The following is a 16,569-nucleotide window of genomic DNA, read 5'->3' as shown; positions in this document are numbered from 1 at the left end:
TCATTGATTTATAGATGACATAAAGCAGAGCAACAAAGGCACATCGTCGCATTCACCACGTGATTCCTGATTCTTGTCATGACCCTTAATTAAAGGATGTAGAACTCTTTTTATGGAGACTTAACCTTCGGCTGCCATGTGATAAAAGGCACCATGTGTCCGGACCTTAACAGATGATCCCCACAGGGTATAACACTAACAGCGTATCTGTTAATCTCTTCAATACAGTACAGTCTCCCCAGCATCAAATCACAGTTACTGTATGAGTTCAGTGTGATTGATTGCTATGCATTTTTGTCCATGGCTAGAGAGATGAAGTCCTGATAATAATAAAAACATGTGCAGAGCAGTATAGTTTAGCCTTTTAGGAAGATAATTATAAAATTTGATAAGATAAGAAATGACCTCTCTAGGATTGACTTCATTTGAATTAAAAAGACCATCACAGCATCATGAAAAATATTCTTTTGACAGCTAAGTAAATAAAAAGACAAAGATCTTTACACTTCACTCAACCTTCAGCTGCCGTGTGATAAAGGCACCATGTGCCCGGACCTCAACAGATGATCCCCACTGGATATACACTAGGCGGCCGCTGACAGCTTTTGCTGGGCCCGGGACAAAGTCATCTGATAGGGTCCCCTACCCAGTACATATAAAATGTAATGGGGACCCAATTCTGGGCCCCTTATCTCCCCGGGCCCAGGACAACATACCCCTTTGCCCCCTGGCTGTCGGTGGGCGTGCAGCATATCTGTTCATCTCTTCAATACAGTCTCCCCAGCATCAAATCACAGTTAAACAGAGTCATGCGTGACTATGCATTTCAGCAATAATCTCCTAGGTACTCCACCCAAAGATTTTGGCTCTGCACCTACTGTAGTCTGGCGAAACCCCCCTAGCTCAGTTCTCCCACTGTTTAGCCAATCAGCAAACAGTTGAGAGTGGTGACGCAGAACTCACCCACAAAGTCCGTTGCTGATTGGTTAGAGTTACTCTATTCATGCTTTTGTCTTGTTATTTGTATGCTTTTGCGACACTATATCGTAACAGTCATGCTATTAAAGCACAATATTGAATTCGGAACTCCAATGAATTTAAATGGCAGAGTAAGATCAGACTATCTCCCACCCTTCACGGAGACAGATTCCTCTTAGCTTTCGCCAGACTGTTTAACGGAGTCAACAGTCGGCTTTCGCCCAGACTGCTCCCCTGCATCAAAATCACAGTTACTGTTCACTCCTCCAGTGTGATTGATTGCATTTTTGTCCATGGCTGGAGAGATGAAGTCCTGATAACAATAAAAACATGCAGAGCAGTATAATTTAGCCTTTTAGAAAGATGAATATCGAATTCGAAAAAAAGAAATTACCTCTCCATAATTGACTTCATTTGACTTTGAAAAAAGACCATCACAGCATCATGAAAAAGATATTTTTGCCAGCTAAGAAAAAGCTCTTTTTACACCTCACTTGGTGGTTGGAATTCAGCAGACGTACTGTAACACGAGTCATGTGTGGCCTGGCCGGCCATGTATTTCTGTCCGTGGTGGCTGGAGAAGATCCTGATGGGAAATCATTGGAGCTCATCTCCACACCACCTCCTCATCCGAGATATAACCTGCGGAGAGCTGGATTAGGATGAGAACGGGGACAGGAATAGACACCAAATGCAGGCCACTGCTGAATACATTAGCTCTTGCATTGACTTCTGGTTGCTCTCGCTTGAGGTAGTTCTCCTCCAGGGCCGGATTAATGCTTCACAGGCTAGATATGGCTGCAGCCTATGGGGGCCCCCACCTACCAAGGGGGCCCAGATTGGCCAAAAAGTGAAAAAAAAAATGCAGAATTGTGACAAGATGCAATATGGTAAAATTCATCTGCCATGTTAAATACAGTTGGTAGACATGTTATCATTAATTCCTAGCTCCTAATTATGACACTGTTTATGTTAATTTATCGCAAAATGTGTCTAGCGGGGGGCCCCACAGCAGCCTGTAGCCTAGGGGGCCCCAGGCCATCTTAATCCGGCCCTGTTCTCCTCGCATCTTGACGTCACCAGCAGCAGTGTTACCTGAGTGTTAGGGTTCTCTCTTTGTTTGAACATATTCAACAGAAAATGTAAGACTAAAGTGGTGCAATAACTGTGCAATTAGTACGAATTCAATGAAAAGCAGAAAGATAGTTTTGTGAAAAAGTGACTTTGTGGAAATAATAGCTCCTGTATTGACTTGTGGTTCTTCTCTCTTGAGGCAATTCTCTCCACATTTTTGACATTAGTGTTAAGAGTTTTCTCTGTATACAAAGTTTAAAATATTCCATTTTCGTTAGTATTTGTAATAGTAGGAAAAGATGAGAAGACAATGTAAATGTAGTAACATTTAAAACTGTGCAATAACTGCAATTAGTCCAAATTCATTGAAAAGCTAAAACATGATTTTGTGACAATGTCTTTGTTGAGAGCTGGCGTTCAGGAAAAAATGAATGAACTACTACATTTTGGTTGGAGACATTCCTGTGTTTAAGAGGTTAGAAAGCAGTTATGCCAGTGGCAACAAGCATGCTTGATATCCAAGAACCTCCACTGAGCGCTTGCTTTTATGCGTTTAGTAAACAGATCTGGGGCATACACTATACACCCTTGATAGCATGTGGGGGGAAAAGGCTTCAGTGATAATCCAATTGTCATATTACCTCCCATGACATACTAAAACATTGCTTGGGGGCCTTATGATGTTCCTGCATTAATATGAATCAAAGGAAGGGGAAATAACAGTGCGTAGAGGGGTTAAAGCTTGATCGAAACAATTTACTCCCCTATCTCACCCCCTCTCTATCCTCTGCGCGCTCTCTCTCTCTCTCTCTCTCTCTGTCTCTGTCTCTGTCTCTGTCTCTGTCTCTGTCTCTGTCTCTCTCTCTCTCTCTCTCTCTCTCTCTCTCTCTCTCTCTCTCTCTCTCTCTCTCTCTCTCTCTCTCTCTCTCTCTCTGTGTTGTGTGTGTGTGTGTGTGTGTGTGTGTGTGTGTGTGTGTGTGTGTGTGTGTGTGTGTGTGTGTGTGTGTGTGTGTGTGTGTGTGTGTGTGTGTGTGTGTGTAGTCTAAGTGTGATCCTTTTTCAAGCCCTGAAGCAAAAACCTTTAACCTTGCTTCCCCCAGCGATGTGCGCCGGTGTAAATGTATAATGCAGGATGGTAGTGATTAAGGCATGTCAGCGTACACACAAGGGCAATTCAAGGGGACGCATACAATTAGCCCCCCATCTGCAGGTTCATGTACAGGCAAGGGCTGATTGGAGCACTGGCACCTGAAGCTGTATGATGCGGCTGGCGTGGATGCCAAGGACGGCACTTGCCTTTGATAGACGCACATAGAAATATTTTCAAAACGTCCCTAAAGGAAATTCCAAATGCGGAATAAGCAGCATTGACAGCGTTGACCGGGCCCGGAACAAAATCATTTGAAAGTCCCCCTCTAAATGCATATAAGGCCATGAGAAACCATTTCTGGGGCCCCTCTCTCCCTGGGCCCAGGACAACTTATCCCTTTGCCCTCCCTCCTGTTGGCTTCGCTGTACATAAGCATCATCAAAAGATGGCCTTCATTAGTATAGCTCTCCACAAGCAGATTAGTAGCTACTCTGTAGTTTGCAAAGGCCAGCAGAGGGAGGGGATATGAATATTACTGTTTTACCATTCTGCAAATCCTAGATGAAAACCTACCATCTTCATCTTCAGATGATACTTACTAGTGAAACTTCCACTGGTATAGTGGCTGTGCAATGGATTAAGTTAGGTTTCACTTCTTTAATTATGCACTAATGGTTTTTGCTTAAAAATCAAATCACAGTGGATATGTGTCCTTTAAATTTAACGAGCAATCAAGTGTCTATTTGAATGGACCAGTGTCATGCTTTGAATGGGAGATGATGTGAAATAATGTGGGTGTTGATAAAGCTCTCTACACTTATTAATTAAAGTCTGTGTGGGGTTCAGAGTCTCTATGCCAATCGGTAAAGTAATGCAGGGTTTCACCGTGCTTGCGTTTGTTTTATTTAGTGACATGCTGAAGTCAATAAAGCTTTTACAAGTGCCGCTAGGTAGCATTAGCGTAAATGATAGTGTATCGTATGCAATTTTAGCAATCGTGGCCATGGAAACTAATTAAAGTAATTTGTTTGGCGGGATTTGATTATAGTCGTAGCTTGCTTGCTCTGTTTCACCAAATACATTTGTAGCATTTCATTGGGGATTTAGAACGCTTTTCGTGTCCGGAGTTTTACCCTGTACATTGTGCTTCTAGTTCTGTTCACTTCTCTTTTATGAAGTCCTTGTGACTTGCGAGGCAATTCTCTTGTTTCCATATAATGGTACCCTGTGCACTGCGGTGGACAATACTGGAGGAAAAAGCAGTGCTTATGGTTACCCACTGCATTAAAGGCAGCTGGATCAGCAATTGTAATAATGTGGTGATGTGAAGGTCATTTGAGGTAAATATAGGGCAAAAACTTCACACATACACAGAGACTTACAGAGAGAGAGAGAGAGAGAGAGAGAGAGAGAGAGAGAGAGAGAGAGAGAGAGAGAGAGAGAGAGAGAGAGAGCGAGAGAGAGAGAAAGTGGTAGGAAAAGGAGAACAGCAGCAGAGAGAGCACTTTTTTGTTTTGTACATGACCTGAGGGGATCTTCTGAGAGATTCCCTGCCAGTGACTGGCAGGTCCAAATAAAGAAATACAAAGAAAACGAAAGCAGTCAGCGTTTTCATTTCGCTGACCAGTCAGCTAGCTCCCTCCACACCAAATATGATGAGCAACTATTTGCTCCCTTCCATTAGAACTAACCTTTTTCAATCTTTGTAAACTATCCTGATGCCATATGATGGGCGGCACTGACCATTAAAAGTTGTTAGCAATTGATTAACATCAGACAGACCCCGTGACAAAAAAAGAAAAAAAAACAGGCCAGCATTTAAAGACAACTCTGGCGTGCTGTTGCACAGATCCCAGTATTTGCTCAAAATTGAGGAGTTTTTGGTTGTTTTATTTTTCGTCTTTGTTCTGTTTTTCTGCTTTGTAACTGGGACGCGTCCCATGAATGTGGATCCAGATGCATGTTTTAGCACCATCCCAGCGGAGCCCGCCTCTCTCATCCATATTTCAACACATTACTATAACTGTGGCCTGAATGAAACAGAGGGGGAGGAGAGAGAGAGAGAGAGAGAGAGAGAGAGAGAGAGAGAGAGAGAGAGAGAGAGAGAGAGAGAGAGAGAGAGAGAGAGAGAGAGAGAGAGAGAGAGCGCAGAGTTGTATGTGCAAAAAAGCGTGAGCACTGAATCAAAGAACGAAGCATCCAAAAGCAATGAACTGTTTTTCACAACTCGATTCATAAACAACATTAGGACATTACCTGTAAAGAACACTTCCCCAAGGCATAACATATGGCATTTTAAAACAATTACCGATGACTGCTCACAGTCAGACAGTGAAAGGGCAGGCCACTACTAAATTTCATTTTTCCAAACCCTATATACGAGATGTGACATTTGCTATAAATCAATTTCAGAAACACCTCTGTCCCGGGTCTATTCAGCAGGTCTCACCTGGCTCTCATGTCAGGCAAGTCTCTTTGATAAGAGGGCCCAAGCTGCTATTTTATGCTTTGTGCTTCAACGGCACTTGGTGAGAAAACCAATGAGATTTGAAACCTCTACTTGCCCTCTAGTATATTCTACTCTGAAAAAAAACAGAATAAGTTGTGGTTGAGGAATAATACAGTGATGTGACACAAATGTGATTATGTAACGATGACATACGTGGGAAGCTACAATTTACAAATTAATTTAAAAGTCAAAGAATACATGTCAGATATTTCTCTTGACACAGTGTAGATGTTATTTAGTGTTGACTGTAGGGTGGAGGATGAGTGCTTTTTACGGCCAAAATTGACAATGACTACACCATGATCATTAGTAATTATGGAGAGGGACAATATTATATGTATTTCGGTAACACTTTATTTTAGGGATACATCTATTAGCACTAATACATACAATGTTGTAAGTAACTTGTAAGGCATGTACAAAGCAAAATCAAACATTTGTTAGGCATGTATTTGCAAATATCTTTTTCAAGCACAATAAAGGATTTATTACCAATTTAACCTTAGTAAGGACCTAGTAGGCCTTAGCGTTTGCTTAGTACATGCCTTACAAGTTACTTATGCAGGCATTAACATTGTATGTGTTAGTGCTTATAGATGTCTCCCTAAAATAAATTGTTACCTGTATTTCTAATCACCATTTGTACTGTTGGCCGTGGGTGAAAGAGATGAGAAAACAAGCTAGAAGAAGAAGAGAAAGGAGTTTGTTCTCTGCCAGTCGTCCAAACTTCACCTCCCAGAACATTGCGCTGCTCGGCTTGGGTAGTCTTTTTCTCACTGCCAAACCTCCCAGAACATTAGTAGTCTTTTTTCCTCACTGCCCATCCGTTTTAAGCATAATCAAAAGACAACCTGGACTGTGTCTGCTGCCGCGAGTGAGTTTATTTCGGTTTCTAATCTTCCCTCCTTAATTTTTTAACCAGACACTGCACTATTTTTTCCCCCGCTGCACTTGTTCCACCCATTATTTTTGTTTGGTAAAATGGAACTCTAATTTCACAGCTGAAGGAGCAAGCCTTGAGCAGCCGGTGTCGCCTGTTAAATACTAAAGGTGAAGCATGGCGGTCCCCTGGCCATGGTTTGTCTGGAGTATGGAGCGAACAACAGTGCTGCGAGTCGACTGCCTGCCTCCCACCCACATTGATTGTTTGACTCGAAGCGCGTCGGCCTGGCCTTAGGCATTAATGTAAATCTTGCTCTGGGGCTGAATGTGGTAAATATAGCGTTAAATCCTATCCATCACATTTCCGGATTACTTCATGGCGTGTAGGCCTATATGGAATGACCAAGAGCAGTGACTATTACATCCGGTTCGGCTTTTTATTTTTCTATTTAAACTTCAGCTGTTGTCCAGTCTTATATACGAGTTTCATATATGAGTCCCCTACTCCGTCTTTGTCAGTAATATCTGTCTCATAGATCTTTTCTTTTTTGCTCTGTACCCTTTGGGGAACCAACAGGCCCAGGTCTAGGCTATATATGGATGATTGATGATCTAAAACTATCGGCTTGTTGCTGTTTATATCCAACAATCAGATACGGTAACTCAAGCTGGCCTGATTTTCACTCTCCTGGCACTCAACATTGTGGTTAAAGAATTTTAAAGCTGTAAAGCTTGAAACAGATCATTAAATGTCACATCCTTAAATGTCCTTAAATGTCACTAGCCTACTACATCAACAAACAACACACAAACATACATACAGTAGTGTGCATCTGTGTAGACCCATACTGTACAATAGATGCCCAGGCACTGCATTGCTTTGCACAAGCCCTTGATCCTCAACACAAGCTCTCGCACACAGAGGCGAGTCTAGAGCAAGTTGGGGCCCCAAGCGAAAATTTAAAAGAATGATCATTCACAACACATAGTCACAACTGTGGTTTAAAGTTGTAGCTAATATTCACCATCTATAGGCTTGGGGGCCCCAAGCGCCTGTCTAGCCTGGTGACAAGATGCGCCTCAGCTCCCACATCGTTTTCAGCATGCCGTTGGAGGAAGGCAGACCAAGACATGACTGCATTAAGCCACACAGCTGGACTCCTAGTTCTCCCCTATTTCCATGACAACCTGTGGGCGGGCGGGCAGGCGGGCGGCCATGGAGATATCACCATTACGAGGCGCCACAGGTCAGCCTACCGCCATCATCACCCTGAGCACAACAGCCATAATGCTTAACCCTTTGCTTAACCCCCACTGCAGCTCTACCCTGCAGAGTGGACCAGTCCAGTCACACTAGAGATGGAGGGTAAATGTGTGTAGGGTGAGCCCCACCAGGGGTTACCAAGCCGTGAAACAGGAGGTTGAGATCAAAGCACAGGCAGGCTGCATGCAGAGAGCAAAGGGGCTCCCGTGGGGCGGTACGATAAACTTGTGGGAATAGGGTTGACTGTATGGCCCAGAAATGTCATCACTATAAGATTCTGCTCATACTTCCCTAGTAGGAACCTCCTCGCATAGGCCTACCTGTTTTATTTTGCAGAAAACAGTTTATCATGATAAGCAGAGCAGATACCTTTCAGTAAAGTTTTTCAATCAACCGCACCTAACAGCAAAAGGACATTAGTTCTGGGAAATAAATAGGAATTTTCTTTTTTCGCAGATTTGCTGTCCTGGCTAAAGCATTGGCATTCAAGGCAAAAGACATCATTTTTTTTCACTTTTCCGTGAATATTAAAATCTCTCAGCTGCGGTGAGCACAGTGATAGTTTCTCATCCCTGTCATTACCGGCATTGTAAACTGCACTCATGCAAAAATATTTGGATTAGAGGAACCAGCAACACTGAATGGGATCTAATTGGACTACTTTGCTGGGAAAATCCTGCATTTATTTGGATTCAGGAGTATCTGCATAATTTAGGGATTAGTGTTCAAAAGTGAGAAGCCCTTATCTCCTCATTTTGCCACAGTCGTTTCTAAGTTCTTAATTCCTCAAAAAAAGAGAGAGAGAGAAAAATTAGTCCCCGATAAGTGGTCTGAGTAAGACTCTCTCTTCTCTCAGTGTTTTTGTATGATTTTCCAGAGGCCGTATTTCCATTTTAAGGTCAACTCTGCTGGAAACTGCCCCATTCTGTAGGTGCTGTACACTGCTGTGCCCACTTGGGTCACAATGAAATGAACACACTATTGCTAAAGTTAAAACCAAAAAATTGACTTACAAAATGTTCAAATGAAAGATGTATTAAATGAAACCAACAACAGTAACTTACACAGTGAAACACATGCATATTTGACAATCAAAACCCAACAGGAAAAACTCTGCAGGTGCCGTATATTCCTTACAGATGTATGTACTTTGGGGGGCATAAACCGAAGTGGATGACACTTTTTCCCTGTGATGTCCATGGGACAGGCTTTTCCTAATTCACTCCTTACTCTTTATTGTTTCAAAAGGAGCGAGTTGGTTTTCAGTGGAAGTAGATCTTTAACGCACTGGAGAGGGTTGAAAACAAAATTGAAATCAATTCTATTTTTAAAAACACAGACTTTGTTACCGCATAGCCAAATGACCCATAAACATCACAATTTTGCCATCATCTCAGTGTTTAGACCATGAAATAATCCAATCCAATTTCTATGGGACATTCTGGACAATCCAGAAGTTGAACTTATTGTTCTAATAGCAAAATGCACTTTGAAGGTGCTTACTCTGCAAGCCTTTGCCTATATCAGTGACTTGCCGGAAGTAGCAGTCAAGATATTACAGGCCGGTGATAGCCAGGCTATGCCATGTGTACTACACCATCCATAAAGAACAATCTCACAGATATTACCCCTCTGTAAGGAGGGGTAATATCTTGATGTAGTTTTTACACAGGATTATGGTAAAGGGACTTTTCACTAGCCTAGCGCAGCCAGACCCGTACAGCAAAAAGCTGTACCAGGGTCTAGGAGAGCTGGGCAGCAGTGTGGGCGGGATAAACGGTTGCTTCAGCACTCAACGTCACGCAATTGGATGGCAAACAACCAATCCCCACACACTTCTGTGTAACGTCACAGCTGTCTCGTACACGCGACACGCCCCTTTGTAATTGAAGCGGCGTAGTCGAGCCGTCGTAGCAGTGAATTCGTGTGATGACCACAGCCACAAACAAGTTTCCTAATAAATCGTGTTTTCACTTATACAGTTCAAAAATGCATCGTTTTCAACCACATGGCCCTCCTTGATCAATCAGCGAAATGTCGAGCAATTTGGGGCTTGTTAAATGGTTATATTTATGATTGTTGTCAACATGGCATGTTCGGTGTTAGCTAGCTAGCTGTATACCCATAACTAATACCGGTACATGGCTAGCCGCTAGGTCGGTAGACCAGGTGTCATTCCCATCTATTTAGTAAGCGACTTACAGACTTTCAAAGCTCCCAAATGTCTCGTTTTTAATGACATGGATCATGACATGGATTAGAATTTGGGGCAGGCATATAATACAAGGCTGGATACCTAGCTCTGCTATTGACGACAGGTTAGCTAGCCACTAGCGAGGGCCTCTTTGTAGGTGAAACGGCAACTTCCAGCCGTAGTAGCAGTGAATTCGTGTGATGACCACAGCCACAAACATGTTTCCTAATAAATCGTGTTTTCACTTATACAGTTCAAAAATGCCTCGTTTTCAACCACATGACCCTCCTTGATCAATCAGCAAAATGTCGAGCAATTTGGGGCTTGTTAAATGGTTATATTTATGATTGTTGTCAACATGTCATGTTCGGCGTTAGCTAGCCAGCTACCCATAACTTTCCCAGATTGTCGCTCCCAACGCAGGACGCTCCCCGGTCAGCTCGCTCCCACTATCCAGACTATCGATCCCACCGCCATATAACGGAGCTAGTTATCTTTTTGATGTTAGTCTTAGGAAAAAAAAACTAGGGTTAGAAACAAAAAACTAACCCTAACCTGGATACCTAGGTCTGTGTTGTTGACGGCAGGTTAGCTAGCCACTAGCTTGGTAGACTCGCCCAGACAGCAATTAGATTTGGGCCGGGTCCGTTTTCAAGTCAGCAGATCCGCATAGCAGTCACAGTCATTTTGCTGATCAGCGGCAGCTCCGATCCGGACCAGTAGTTTGACAGTCAGTTTTGAAGGCTCCTGGCGGATGCGGGCCAGATAAGCAATCCGGACGCGCCATAATAAAATAATTCAGTCCGATTTGAAGGCGCGTGGCGGGTGCGGGCCACATATTGCAATCCGGACGCGCCAAAACTGAATTTGTTCCCCAACTGTCACTTTCCCGGAACCCTCAGAGAGAGACCGTTCTTCAGTTTACCTCAGCTGGACTCAACTATCCGCCTGTGTCGCCAACACTGCACTGTCGTGACTTGATCATTCAATGGTAAGTAATTATTTAACTTAATACTATGGTAGAAGTAAAATACACTCACTCGCCGTAGCCACTTTCTCTTTCAGCGTTTTAGTCCAGCGAGTTATATAATTACCTCCTCTGTTGTGTCGTGAAATGGCCGAGCACACCACAGCATCGCGCTAACTTGCTGCTGTCTTTGTGGCTGGCGGGCTGTGGCATCATAAGCTTTTGATGAACCCACTCAAAATGTGTCATGATCGGGCTATATGAGTCAATTTTAGCGGCATTAGCAGTAATGGTGATAATCTTTTATGAAGCTAACATCCCAAACATAGCCTACCCTAGCAACAAGGGACAGAAACAAAGGTAGTTTCTAGTCGACTAGCACTACTAGTTCTGTAACTAGGACCGCTGTGATTTGTATAACATTCGCCAAAAAAGCTAGGTATAGGTGCGAGTGTGATGTACATGATGTGTTCGATTATTTTCAATCAATTTCTGATGGCTTAATAATCATCACCGTATCCATGTTGTGCCGCCGACAGCAAACATTCTGTGTTGTGCTATTAGCTCACCTTGAGCTGAATTCATTTGACATCACGCAGTTTGTAACTCCTTGATTGTTGTAGCCTATTTACACAAATCCTAAATGGTCGTATTGTTAGTTTAATAACTGCATTGTGATATAGGCTATAACATGGATTAGGCTTCATCAAAATACTGTGAGTGAATTAAAGCTCATGCATGCATGTTGTATGCAAAACGTTCAAACTTTTTTTGTCTTTCTTTTCCTCTTTGCTTTGGGTTGGGTAGCAGCCATTCCTTGATCGACCTGACACCAACATTAGGCCTACTCGATGTGTATGAAGCAAGCTGCCTCTGCATCAAGTGAGAGAAGAAGCCGCCACTGAAAAGCTTTTTGGACTGTCATTTGAAGGTATGAGCCGAGAGTTGTAAACATGGATGCCGATTGTACTAGGCCTATATATTTTCACAGTGAAATCCCAATAACTATTATTCATAATTATTTATTCTTTTTCTGCTACAGGACACAAATGAAAGGGCAGGAATTCTGCTCTGCGGCGTTGGCCTCACTATTTATTCAAGAAGCCCTCGGACACCACCAGAATGTATGAAGTAAGTTGTTTTTATGTTATGCATTAAAGCCCATGCATGCTGGCACGCGCGCACCCCCCCCCTCTCTCTCTCACTCACACACACACACTTGTTGTACAGCACTCAATAAGAGCTTGCCTGATGCTGTTGTTTGGTGGCCTGAATGTGCATAGAATACCTACTGTCTACTTGAATAGGTTTATTGTATGTTCTATGTATTTCTATGACAAACTTTCAAACTTTTTGTGTTTCTTTTTCTTTTTGCTTTGGGTAGAATTATAAACAGTAGGCACAGTCATTCCTTGATCGACCTGGCATCAACATCGCTCGATGTGTATGAAGCTGCAAGTGAGAGAAGAAGCCGCCACTGAACACCTTTTTGGACTGTCATGTGAGTGTATGAGCTGACAATTTAACTTCTTTAACTATTGATCCTGCTGAGCCCTATGTAAGTGGCATGATAATGTCTCATTTACACTAATGTATGTCAAGCTGGTCTCAGGCTAACAAGACTACCATGAAATCTTAAAGTTTTGGACAGACATCCGTCTCAATTTCACCATTGTGTTGTGCCATACTGGACAAGTATTACTTGCTCAGTTTTGACAACCTAATTCTATATTCTGCTGTGCGACTTGTGCACAAAATTATTCACAATTCTGCTCCACCACCTCTGAAAACTTTTATCCATCCTTGCTCTGAACAAATTAGCAGAACAACTAGATCTACCACCGGAGGAAATAGTAGCCTCCCAAGCCGGGTAACAGCATAAATTTGCACAATCTGTGTTTGCAGAGCAACTAAATAATGGAATGCCCTTCCCACCCACATAAAAGGCATTACAAACTTTTATTCATTCTCACTTGGAGTGAAGAAATGGCTTTCATGTACCCAGTCTGGTCACCACTAATAGTTTTGCACATACCTGTTTTGACACTGAGCATATGGTAGTTTTTGCATATGACATATTTTAGTGTGTGTGTGTGTGTTATATGTTTTCTTACCTGCCCAGGGAATGCAGATGGAAATTAGCTTTTAGCTATAATGTGGTGCAGGTCATCTTTTTTTTTACTATGTAACTAATGTACTTTGCACATGGTCCCTGATGAAATAAACCAATAAACTAAACTAATTGTAAACATGGATGCCAATTGTACTAAATATTTTCACAGTGAAATCCCATTAACTATTATTCATAATTATTCATTCTTTTTCTGCTGTAGGACTCAAATGAAAGGACAGGACTTCTACTCTGCTGGGTCGGCCTCACTACATATTCAAGAAGCCCTCGGACGTCATCAGAATGTATTAAGTAAGTTGTTTTTATGTTATGCATTAAAGCCCATGCATGCTGGTGCGCACACTCTCTCACTCTCACTTACTCTCACACACACACTCACACACGCACACACACACACACACTCTCACTCATGCGCAGATTGCACACACATGCACCTACACACACACACACACGCTCACTGTATGTTCTGTGTACGGGGTCATGTTCCCACAGCCCATTGGTCCCACAGCTTATTCCTGCTGCTCCATGTTCCCACATTTTAAAGAAATTGTTCAAATATACAGTGCACAGCAATAATGAGTATACCCTTGTTGAAAAGTAACATTTTGAACACACAAGTTATTCCCAAAACGCTCATAGAGTAAGTGTAATACAACATCTTTTGAGCTTACATAAGAAAATTAAGGCCAATTGTATAACTTAAATGACATATTTGCCCATTTTTGTGAAATTATGCTGGTGCAAAAGTGAGTACACCCCTATCATAGTGTCTGAGAAGGGGCCGTGTTGGCCTGAATTGTCTCGAAATTTAAAGGGATTAAAAGGGAGCTCATTGTTGTGCGTTTTATCCTTGCCTTGCATTTAACTTTTACATTTTGAGTCTGCACCTGGCTATAATTGATGTGTGTGAGATTCGAATGAAATCCTATAGGGAGTATCATGATCTGTTTCAGTAGTTACAGTACATGTTGGCAAGCCTATTTCTTTTGGTGAAATTCAGCTTCCTACTGTTGATGGCACCCACACAGCCCCAAGCCATGCCACTCCCACTACCATACTTGACTTTCAGCATGAGGCACTTTCCTTTGTACACATTGCTTTTTACCACCACACATGTTTGACACCATCTAAAGCCAATTTGGTTATCTTGATGTCATTAGATCAGAGGACATGGTTCCAGTAACCCATATCCTTAGTTTGTTTGACTCTGATGAGACCATGATAAACAAATTTGCATTTGATGCTGTCAAGCATGTGTGCCATTGACTGAAATGTTAAATACATCATTGCCGTGATTAAGGCGAATACATTTCTAACCAAATATTAAACATTGACATGTTATTTAGAAAGTCGAGAATTTTAACTGATTTGATATGACAATATGACCCGTTTCTTTTTTTCTGAAGAGAATGGTTTCTTGAAGCCAAAAATATGCAAGAATAAACAAATTATTAAAATGTGGGTCGTGAATCTATAATCTATGAAAGTGTAACATTATTGATGGAATTATGGAAATAAATAAACATTTTCATGATATTCAAATTTTTTTGGCCAGCACCTGTATGTGTCAGTTCATTCACAATCGTATGTAATTTGTGCCTGCACATACATCTGCATTAAGTCTAACGTTTCCCTTCTGCTTTGTGTGCTTTTTAATATCTTACAGTGTGAAGAGGCAACAAGGGAGAGATGAACGCTATCAAAAATGTGGAGATGGATCTGGCAGCCGACCGCTTTGGCACACACCCAACAAGAAACAAAACAATAAAGAATACTAAAATGCATAATTTGTAAGCAGCTCATTTTTTAAAAACATTGTTTGCTCTTGCTTGAAGGTGCACTGTGTAAAATTGTGGCCAGAGTAGGTATTGCATCTATGGTGCTCATTGAAACTGTGCTGTCTACTGCTAATTTAGATTTTTGCTTGAATACCAAAGTGTAGTGAGTTTTGCAGCTAAAAATGTCTATTTCTGGAAATTCAAAATAGCGGACCATGGAGCAAATTTCCCAGTCATGTTGAATACTTTGGTGGTGGTAAATATCTGTTAAAAAGTTAACATTTGTGAATGGGCATAATGAATTCTGGAAATGAACAACTAAAAATATTCCACGGTCCACCTTTAAAGGGGTATGCCACTATTTTGGGGCTTAATACAGTTAAAATCGTTGGCTGGGGTTTATAAAGGTGGTAAAGTGTCTTATTTTTCATGTTAAGTGTTGTCTTGCTTTAAGACAAGTTGAAAGAGGGAATATGTCGCTAAGCTAGTGAAAGCCAATGGATCCGTGTAGCATTGTAGCATGCTACATGGATCCATTGACTTTCACTAGCTTAGCGACATGCTCCCTCTTTTAATTTGTCTTACAGCAAGACAACGGCTTACATGAAAAATAAGACACTTTACCACCTTTATAAACCCTGGCCAACAATTTTAACTGTATTAAGCCCCAAAATAGTGGCATACCCCTTTAAATACAAATCCGGATCAGGCCCAGATAAGGCCCAGATAAGATCCGGATATGGGCCAGATGAGCCCCAACTGTGTATTACGGATCAGGCCCAGATCATGGTCAGATGTGTATTACGGACCTGGGCCAGATCTGGCCCAGGTCGGCCACAAATTCCAAACATGTGGATTGGACCTGGGCCAGATCCATTCCGGATCCATAATCCGGACCTGTTCCAGCTCAGCGCCATTGTAAAATAAGAAACCGGGCCAGACCAGGATTGCGGACCTGGCCCAAGTGCCTGCCAACATTTGTCACAGATCTGGGCCAGACCCATTTTGCTGTCTGGGCGGTGTCATTCCCATCAATTTAGTAAGCTACTCAAAGACTTCCAAAGCTCCCAAATGTCTCGTTTAAATGGCATGTGTCTTGTTAGAAATTGGGGCAGCAATTTCATTCTACACCTACAGTAGTGGTCTGATAATAACGTGTGACTATCTGGTTCTGTAAAATGCTCAACTTAGCTTACCGAGCTAGTTTAAAACATCGAATGATCAAATGGTAATGTGTTGAGGTCTATTTGTGCCCCACAAGTTCATGGTGTATTATTACATCAATCCATGTCAGCCACGAAATGTATTATCATCCAGGCTTTTTAAATTAAGTAAACACTTTCGTGCTGTACGTAGCACGGACGGACACCATGCTTCTTCTTAGAAAGTTTCCTGTTTACTAGGTAGCCCGGCCCCCCTCGCGATTTGATTGGCCCTGTCATCGGATAACTTTCAGCCTCGCAAAACGACCGGGGTCCGCTAGACTGCCCCCGGGAGCAAATTCAATTTGCGGTCGCTAGGGGCGTCTAGATTTCTAGGCTAACTTTTCACGGAACTCATGCCACATTGCTACTGGAGGACATTTCTGCTACTTGTCAAGCAATTATTGGACAAGGAAACGAGAAAAAAAAAACATTCAGTAAACTGTGAAGTCCCACAACAGTAGTCTATTCCCTAGTGTCAGTGTAAGCTTCTTGCTACT

At 42.2% G+C, this 16,569-nt stretch overlaps 1 long non-coding RNA gene across 1 annotated transcript; it reads left to right on the top strand.

The window, feature by feature from the left end:
- The first annotated feature begins 11,773 nt into the window (after positions 1 to 11,773).
- Positions 11,774 to 14,876, top strand: LOC134454373 (uncharacterized). Its single transcript, XR_010035827.1, has 5 exons — positions 11,774 to 11,889; positions 12,001 to 12,089; positions 12,343 to 12,459; positions 13,292 to 13,380; positions 14,756 to 14,876. It is a non-coding gene; the product is annotated as an uncharacterized LOC134454373 (long non-coding RNA).
- Positions 14,877 to 16,569: the final 1,693 nt, after the last annotated feature.

Source organism: Engraulis encrasicolus, chromosome 8, assembly GCF_034702125.1.
Source record: "Engraulis encrasicolus isolate BLACKSEA-1 chromosome 8, IST_EnEncr_1.0, whole genome shotgun sequence".
Lineage (NCBI taxonomy): Eukaryota > Metazoa > Chordata > Actinopteri > Clupeiformes > Engraulidae > Engraulis > Engraulis encrasicolus.
Note: the sequence above shows the minus strand (reverse complement) of the source record. Positions and strands in the feature narration are given on the sequence as shown.